Source organism: Abramis brama (assembly GCF_963993115.1).
Source record: "Abramis brama genome assembly, chromosome: 13".
NCBI classification, from domain to species: Eukaryota; Metazoa; Chordata; class Actinopteri; order Cypriniformes; family Leuciscidae; genus Abramis; species Abramis brama.
Window position 1 is genome coordinate 36,674,861 of NC_139975.1, and position 9,662 is coordinate 36,684,522.

Here is a 9,662-nt window from a genome sequence, read left to right on the forward strand (position 1 = left end):
GCTGGGTAAGTTTATTTGGTGTAACCAATGTATAACCATGTTCTAGATATTTGAATTGATTGTGGAATTGATCTCTGATATCTGAAATATTAAATTGTTACATGTGATTATTCTAACTGATTTTGACATTGTTCATTTAATGATTAAAAGGAATAGTCAAACATTCGCTCACTTTTAGTGAGGCACAGATATTATTAAAACCTTTCATTTATGGAGTCAGATGAAATAACGAGAGAATACATGATTAATGTATTGCAAATTTAACCAACCAATACTTTGCATGAGTGAGGACAGAACACGTGATAACCTTCCCCGTGTATTGGCGAACCGGCATTGGACCAATATATCGGGCCTTACAATACTAATCAAAAGTTAAAAATGTATTTGAGGTGATTGATCTTAAAAAACAAACAAAACAAAAAACAGTCTGCTGTCCCTCTGCTGTCTTGAGGATGATCAGGAGATCAAGCCTGCAACTTTCCAGTTACTAACTCTAAGCTTTAACTACTACACCACTTGAAACATGCATCAAAAGAAATGTCTAGAAAAGTTTAAGAAAAGTAAGACTATTTTACTTCTTTTTTTTTTTTTGTGCTTTTTTTTTGGTACTCATGCACTTTGACTCTGTCTACTTAAACACACTCATCAAGTGTTAACCACATGGTTTAAGTGTGAAGAGCTCATCTTGTTTAGTGTGATGTGCACAGATGCCTTTAAACCATCCACATTATCATTAGACACGATACCACTCATATTAAGAAATGTGTTGGCGCTGCATTTCCAAGAAACAAGATGCATTTTCACACCTCTCTCTTTTTAGCCTAATAAACATCAGTCCAGTGAGCTTCTCAGACACAGCTGATGCTTTCTGTACTCAAACTCAGACTGAGACTCTCTGTTATTTACATAAGCTCAAGAACAGAACAGGTAAATCTGCATGCTCTTCAAATGACTGAAACACTGAAGTCTAAAATATGGATTTATTATTAATATGCATCTAGTTCTTTTGCTTATGCACAGTTTTTCATTATTTGAGTTTGTTTCTTTGTAATTATGGCTTGATCTCTAAAACACGAGTAAAGTGGATTACTTTTTAATTGATTTATGTAATAATGTTCCCTTGTGGAAGAAGAAAAGTCAGTATTTTGTTTGTTTGTGGTTAATTAGTGGTGTTGGTTAATGTGAGTCTCTACATCTGTGCTGACTTCATGCATTCACTAAAAACCACCAAAACACCAGCTGATTCAATTGATCAGATCATCATTGATCTGATGAATCACATTCAGATAGTGACTTTCATTTTCCACCATGTGTGTTTAATTAACCATAGTAAAGTTAAAAGTTAAAATTTAACATTCAACAGTAAATATTCATTGTACAATATTCAAATGAATGCACTATTTGCTTGACATGCTAATTCAATCATGTATTGTCAACAACATTACACTGGTTGCCTGCTGTTAAGAAAGTGTGTCATCTGGTTAAAACTACCTTACAATACTGAAAATGATCATTTGATAACAATACTTACTTTTCATGTACAATAGTATCATGGCTCTCATACTACGCTGTAAAATTCAACAGTTGTTCTTACCAACACTTTTTAGTTAACTTTATTTAGGGCCAGATTTACTAACTAGCACTTACTCCAGCCCAAACCCTATTTTGGCATTAAAAACTACTGTCAGGATTTACTAAAGACACACAGTGAAGAAATAGCGCTGAAAAGGCATGGGCAGTTCTTTTTGCTGCTGACCTTATTGCATATGCATTTGTGTGTTTGCGTCTGTGTTCTTTCATTTTCTTCAGTAGATCATGTGCAGAATTTTCCACTCCCATCTGCGCTTTTTTGGAATTGCGCTCTCATGCTAATTTGACCTGTTTAGTAAATCTGGCCTTACTTGTAAAAATCTAGTAATCTATAATATTCACATACAATGCCCATTTTACTCAGAAAACTCTTAAGAAAACTCTAAAGTTAAGAGTAATTGTGTCACGTTTTGATGTGTTGAGTTCTGTTCTGTGATCTTGTTTCCCCCTGTCTTTGTGATTTTGGTTTAGTCCTGTTAGTTTTTCCCTGTCTGTTTGATTAGAAATGCCCATCACCTGTGTTTTGTTAATTATCTCATTAGTCCCAGTTCTTTTAAGCCCTGTGTTTTCCCTCAGTGTTTGTTGGTCGTCGTCATTTCATGGTTGTGTGTTTTGAAGTCCTGGAGTTTCTTTTCCCTTGTTCCTGTATGTTCATAGAAGTTAAGTTTGTAAATTACCTAAACCGCAGTTCCTGTGTCTTCGTCCTCGGCTCCCTACACAAACCTGACAAATTGATGGGTTTGACTGCTGTTTTGTCAAGGAAAATACAAAAATACAAAATGAAGGCAGTTTCTGAGGCGGAGCAATTCTTAATAGACTTTTCGGTACTTTATAACAACTGCACGCTATGAATCATTAGTTAAGCATTACTAAAAAGTCAATTCCTCATTTATAAAGCTTTAATAGACATTAGTAAGCATTTTGAAAAATAGAGCTATAAATGATTTCTTCTTGATTTATAAGCATATCTAATGTGTTTAATAATTGCATTTTCATACTTTATTAATGATCAATTTCTAATTTCTAAAAGAAGTATTACATTATTTACAGACCAGTTATTTAGGAGTTGTCAGTGGTTCATAAGATCATTTAGAAAGTGTAAGTACATTTTTAAACTATTTAAATGTACATTAATGCATCTTATTTAGACATATATTAATAGTTACTCAGTGTGTTAATTAATGCTTTATTAATGTATTCTATTCCTACTGTAATTCATGGTTAATTCGGGTAGTTATAAAGCATCTAGTAGTGGTCAGTTAACTATGTCTGTGAGCTCATCTAAAGTCAGGACTAGTTATGCCTTATAAAGCTTTTACAAAAGAGATTTAAAGGCTCAGTTATCTTCTAAACAAACACAACACAGAGTGATACAGAGAATAGAAATATTTATTTCAAGATGCAAAAAAGGAAACTGTACAATGGTAAACTTGATATAACATGAAAAATAAACCTCTGCTTGTCATAGAAAAGGCAATTGGTGTGCATGCTTTCTCTAAGTCTACCTTATTAGCTTTTACAGTGTTAACCTGCTTTCTCAACCTGCTCTTTTCTCCCATTTTTCTCAGGATGAGATCTGAGGCTCTTCTCTCGCTCCTGTTCATTCTGGCTCTGAGCGATAGAGCACTGACTGTCAGAGACCGCTCAAAGTTTGATCAATTCATGCGAAAACACGCTCTCTTAACTCAATTTAACACCAGTGATAGAAGTGCTTGGTGGAGCTACATAATGTACAACAGACTCTGTGACCGAAGTCTTAGATATTCCTTCATCCAGGACAGCGAAGAAAATATAAAACAAATCTGCAATAAGTTGGGCCAAAACACCTCGGGGAACCTTTTCAGAAGTACACGCCCCTTCTGGGTGTTCATGGTTGACTGTGTGAGGACAGGAGGGCAGCGTGTCATTGAAGGATGTACTACAGGCCTATATTATGTAACTGTTGGCTGTCAGTTCTTCTTTCAAACACAAATTCTACCTGTGCACTATGAAGGCCAAGACAGTGGAATAGGTGTAAATTGCTTTAAACCATGATTTTTTTTAATTATTTTTTTCACAGTGAGACTGAAGAACTGGTGCTTGAAATGTTGCTTTCTAACAGTTCTTTATAAGCATCTCTATAAAAGCTTTCTTTGCAAAGTGCAGTTTGGTATTATAAAACAAACTGATCAAATGTACAACTTGAACAACAACGCAAGTCACTTTGAATAAAAGCATCTGCCAAAAGCATATATGTCTCATCTCTGTTCTTTTGTGGAGTAATTTTGATCATCTTGGATATGATAAACAATAACACTTTAGATGCTTAAGTCACAGTTGATATGTCTGTGTCACATTTGCAGCAGGATGAAATAAAACAGTGCTGGATTTAATAGCAGTCTTTTCTCCACCCATTCTCACTCCTGAGGCGTCAAAAACTGAAGTGGTCAAGCGCCCTCTGCGTCTCTCTGTGGGCGAATTGGGAACTCCATTGCTTTCAATGGGAAACCTGTGGTGTCAACAACAGATGCGGATTTTATCAGTAGGAAATCGCGCTGAAGAAGTCTCATATTGAACACATCGCGATATTTGACCCTGTCTGTGATGTTGTCATTCTCAATATATATGCTGCCACTTGGAAATATTATAAGGAAACATGGAATTAGTTTCCATTGTTATGCTGATGACACTCAAATATATATTTCATCACGGCCGGATGAAAACGCTAAATTATCCAAATTGACAGAGTGTGTTAAAGATATAAAAGATTGGATGACGCGTAATTTTCTTTTATTAAATCCAGACAAGACAGAGGTAATACTTATCGGTTCAAAAAACCGCCCACAGAACCTCTCACAATACAACTTTGACATCGTAGGATGTCCTGTTACTTTATCCTCTACAGTAAAAGACCTGGGTGTTATACTCGATTGTAACCTGTCTTTTGAAAATCATATTTCGTATGTTACAAAAACAGCCTTTTTCCACCTTAGAAACATTGCTAAGCTACGTAATATGCTATCAATTTCTGATGCGGAAAAGTTAGTTCATGCATTCATGACCTCGAGACTAGATTACTGTAATGCTTTATTAGCCGGTTGTCCTGCATCCTCAATAAACAAGCTACAGTTAGTCCAAAATGCAGCCGCTAGAGTTCTTACTAGATCAAGAAAATATGATCAAATAACACCGATTTTATCATCACTACATTGGCTACCTATAAAGTTCCGTATTAATTATAAGGTATTGCTATTGACTTATAAAGCCCTAAACGGCTTAGCTCCAGTCTATTTAACGGATCTTCTATCACCCTATAATCCATCACGCTCTTTAAGATCAATAAATTCGAGGCTTTTGGTCATACCTAGGATATCCAGATCAACCAAAGGAGGGAGAGCATTTTCGCATTTGGCTCCAAAACTCTGGAATAGCCTTCCTGATACTGTTCGTTACTCGGACTCACTCTCCCAGTTTAAAACTAGATTAAAGACGCATCTTTTCAGCCAGGCATTCATATAATATTGTTAATCTCACAGTTTCAAACTACAATCCGGCCTCTAGTTCAAAAATGCCAGAGGAGAACTGGCCCCCGACTGAGCCTGGGTTCTCCCAAGGTTTTTTTTCTCCATTAGGTCACCTGATGGAGTTTTAGGACACTATTAGGTCACTTGATGGAGTTTTTCGGTTCCTTGCCACTGTTGCCTTTGGCTTGCTCAGTTGGGGATATTTTGGGGATATTTAATTTTATTCTATCAATCAATAAATTCCACTAGAAACAAACTTTGTTGTATTATTTTATTTTAATACTGTGAAGCTGCTTTGATACAATCTGTATTGTGAAAAGCGCTATACAAATATACTTGATTTGATTTGATTTGATTTGATGTCTCTCCACACCTCATATTAACCTTCCTCTGTTTGCAAGAGTGAAAGAGATAATCTGACTTGTCACATGACATCAGATACTCGATTATTTTGTCATAATCAGATCAGTTACACTTCTGATAACAGTCGAGTTTGGATGTAAATCATGTTATTTTTTTTAAGCTAATTCATATGAATATATTAAATATTTGTTTGGGCATGCGTAGGATGTGTCCAGCGAGGTGCACCCTTTGCTCTGTCACAGTTTCTGAAAGTCTTCATGTGAAGTCCCACTCCTCCTCATGATCTCTTTGATATATGCAGAACCAATATTAAAATAATCATTTATCTTTTTCCATATTGTTAAAGCATTGTGTTTTCTCTTTTCAGCTTCATAAACTGTACTTGATGTCTTCCTAATGCCTTTATCAAAAAAGCATCAGTGCTCATCAGGAGTTTTGCTAAAGGACATATTCATTGCCATCCATTAGTTCTAGTCATGCAGGGACTTCATGATGCAATAGTCAAATGTATATTTCTGCAAGTGTGTATAGCAGGTGTTTGTCCGAACAATTGAAGATAGTGAGAGTGTTCAGGAAAACCTTCTGAAAACAATCAGTATTTAAGGAATTCTGTTTGGTGCTGATAGAGTATTACAGAAATGACACACTGGAGTAACACAGTCTCACCCCAAAACGTCACGTACTGACGGGTCTTGACCAAACGGCAACATACGACGAAAAGGGTACCCCTAAAACGTCCATATGTGACGATTCGGGTTATGGGTAGGTTTAGGTATGCGTTAGGGTACCGCTAGGAAGCGCTGCTGGTGCGCTTATGTCTTCGTCTCATATGGACGTTTTAGGGGTACCCTTTTCGTCGTATGTCAATATTCTGTTAGTTTCTTACATTTACATTTAGATGACTCTTTAAGAAATCTTTTAAATAACTAAATCAATCATTTATGGCCATGTTCTCCCCTTGGAGTGAGTAGGGCAGGGATGTTCACTTGTATTGTATTGTATTGTACAGTTTTTCTGAGTTGCTAAAACACTAAACCCCATTCTCAATAGCCTAAACCAATTTGTTGAGTAAATCACTCTTTCTGTAAACAAGTTCAGGTTTGCAAATCTCATGCACTCTTTTTGCAAAACTCTGAACACATTCTCACTCACTAAAACATTTTGAGATGATGCTGAGGCAGAATTATCTCTCACTGACATTGATTTTTAACTCTTTTGATTTAGAGTTAAAAAAAAAAAACCTTTCTGCATTACTGTATGCAAGGGCTGAATATACAGACATTCAGTGATATTCAGTACAATACTTGCAGTACTTTCATACAATTTATTCACCTTACTACTGTAAGTTGTCATTACTATACTTTTTTACGTAATAGCAAATTTTGTTTACTTTCTTACAATATATACTTTTTTTCTGAAACTGCATGCTTTGGATTCTGTGTTCGCCATTTTTTTGATGTAGTGTCTAATGAATGATCTGTCGTGTTTATATAATATTGACTCGTGTGTGTATGATCTGAAAGCATTGTCTGATTTTGCCAGAAGAGTCAGAGGTTCTCTGAATGTGGTTTGAAGATTTGGTTTTGTGTTTAAGGTTTTGAGAAAGTGGGTAATGGTTCCAAGAAATGTGTTTTAGCATTAAAAAAAATAAAAGTAAAACCTTAGTAAAAAGTAAACCTTAAAAAGTAAAAACTCCTCCCCCTAGTGGGCGGTGTCATGTTTCACATTACACAATTTACTGCAGTATTTTATCATCAAATCTTTTTCTAATCTTGACAAAACGCATATCATTGAGAAGGTCTGAGACTCAAGACTGTTATATGACAGAAGTGATATAGTGACAAGAACTTGTGAAACATGGTCACACGTGGTTTGGCACTGCGAGGACAATCAGCTGTCCTTCATTCTCGGGCGTCTTACGTCACGGACGCTGCAGTTTATTTCTCTGTCCACATCTGCAGTTCTGATGCAGGACTCCGGCATGTTCAGCAGGAGATCAGGAACCCTGGGCGTCTTCTTCCAGGTGTTTTCCAGAGTCAGTAGAAAGGTCTCTTTAATGTCCTAAGTTATTGTAACTGTGAGGTTTCACCTGTACACCGTATGAAAGTTACACTAGTAATGCTCTTATTACCTCTACTCCGTCACACCCATTGGCACCAACATTAAAATAGTAGGACTACGTAACATTTCAATTAAGTCGATTATATATAAAATTTCATAATTCCAATGAACTGCAATCCTGTGTTTGATCAGTACTATTGGAGATTAGTTTGGACAAAAACACAAGGTCATACATTCAGAGCCAGAATCCAGACTCAAAAGCCCAGAGAGGAAAAGAGCTAAAGATTTTAAACTATTGATTTTTTTTTATTGTGTTATCTCAAGTTATAATTTTGCATGTGCCAAACATTTCAACAGATACTCAGCCGCTGTGATCATCCACACCGCCCCGAGATTTAATCGCTGTTAAAGGTCTGAATCTCCAGATCAGACAAGATGCTCCTGCAAGAGGACCAGATTACAATCACATTCTTGAATCTTCCAATTCATCTAAAACGTCGATGTAGGCGAGACGTACTTGTGCTGCTCTGAGAGCTCGAACTCCTGCTGGATCCTCTGGATGAGTGTGTGTGTGTCGGGCAGACAGAAGCCAGCGGAGATCTTCACCAGCTCCACGGCCTGATCCACATCACCGCTCTCCTTCACACACGTCAGGAACCGGTTCAGCAGATCCGCATTGACACACACACACACACACAACACACGTTAGTCTGAACACATCAAGACAAGAAATTAAACATTAATCATTTATAGTGCATGTGGCAAACATTGTAACGTAAACTTCTAGTCAATACACATTTTTCTAGTCCAGTGCTAGCCTCGGGTCTGGAGCACCAAGCCCAAAACACACTGTGTTTCCACTGTCGGGCCAGTGCGAGCAGGGCTTTAAACGCGTTGTGTCGGGCTAATAGCCTCGGGACTGGAGCACCGAGCCCAAAACACACTGTGTTTCCACTGTCAGGCCAGTGCGAGCAGGGCTTTAAACGGGTCGTGTCGGGATAATAGCCTCGGGTCTGGAGCACCGAGCCCAAAACACACTGTGTTTCCACTGTCGGGCCAGTGCGAGCAGGGCTTTAAACGGGTCGTGTCGGGCTAATAGCCTCGGGACTGGAGCACCGAGCCCAAAACACACTGTGTTTCCACTGTCGGGCCAGTGCGAGCAGGGCTTTAAACGGGTCGTGTCGGGCTAATAGCCTCGGGTCTGGAGCACCGAGCCCAAAACACACTGTGTTTCCACTGTCGGGCCAGTGCGAGCAGGGCTTTAAACAGGTCGTGTCGGGCAAATAGCCTCGGGTCTGGAGCACCGAGCCCAAAACACACTGTGTTTCCACTGTCGGGCCAGTGCGAGCAGGGCTTTAAACGGGTCGTGTCGGGCTAATAGCCTCGGGCCTGTAGCACCGAGCCCAAAACACACTGTGTTTCCACTGTCGGGCCAGTGCGAGCAGGGCTTTAAACGGGTCGTGTTGGGCTAATAGCCTCGGGTCTGGAGCACCGAGCCCAAAACACACTGTGTTTCCACTGTCAGGCTAGTGCGAGCAGGGCTTTAAACGGGTCGTGTCGGGCTAATAGCCTCGGGCCTGTAGCACCGAGCCCAAAACACACTGTGTTTCCACTGTCGGGCCAGTGCGAGCAGGGCTTTAAACGGGTCGTGTTGGGCTAATAGCCTCGGGTCTGGAGCACCGAGCCCAAAACACACTGTGTTTCCACTGTCGGGCCAGTGCGAGCAGGGCTTTAAACGGGTCGTGTCGGGCTAATAGCCTCGGGTCTGGAGCACCGAGCCCAAAACACACTGTGTTTCCACTGTCGGGCCAGTGCGAGCAGGGCTTTAAACGGGTCGTGTCGGGCTAATAGCCTCGGGTCTGGAGCACCGAGCCCAAAACACACTGTGTTTCCACTGTCGGGCCAGAAGCTCCAGAGCTTCACTAAAACACACCCGTAACACGCCTCTCTGGAACAACGTCACACACACCCATCATTTCACCAACAAATGGAAGTTTTATCAGAAAACTAATCAGAAAGAATTCACTGGAAACAGCGAGATCGCAAAACATACATGATAAAAGCGACCGTTTGCTGGCATTTGTGTTGTTTACTTAAAGATTTAAAACCCAAGCATTGATGTTTTACCACAGGTTTACAATAAAA

The 9,662-nt window shown here is 39.1% G+C and overlaps 1 long non-coding RNA gene across 1 annotated transcript; it reads right to left on the reverse strand.

Moving 5' to 3' along the window:
• Positions 1–7,796: 7,796 nt before the first annotated feature.
• LOC311094510 lies at positions 7,797–8,209 on the reverse strand. The gene is made up of 2 exons (XR_014608680.1): positions 8,035–8,209; positions 7,797–7,958 (listed from the first exon to the last, which is right to left on the reverse strand). It is a non-coding gene; the product is annotated as an uncharacterized lncRNA (long non-coding RNA).
• Between the last annotated feature and the right edge of the window lie 1,453 nt (positions 8,210–9,662).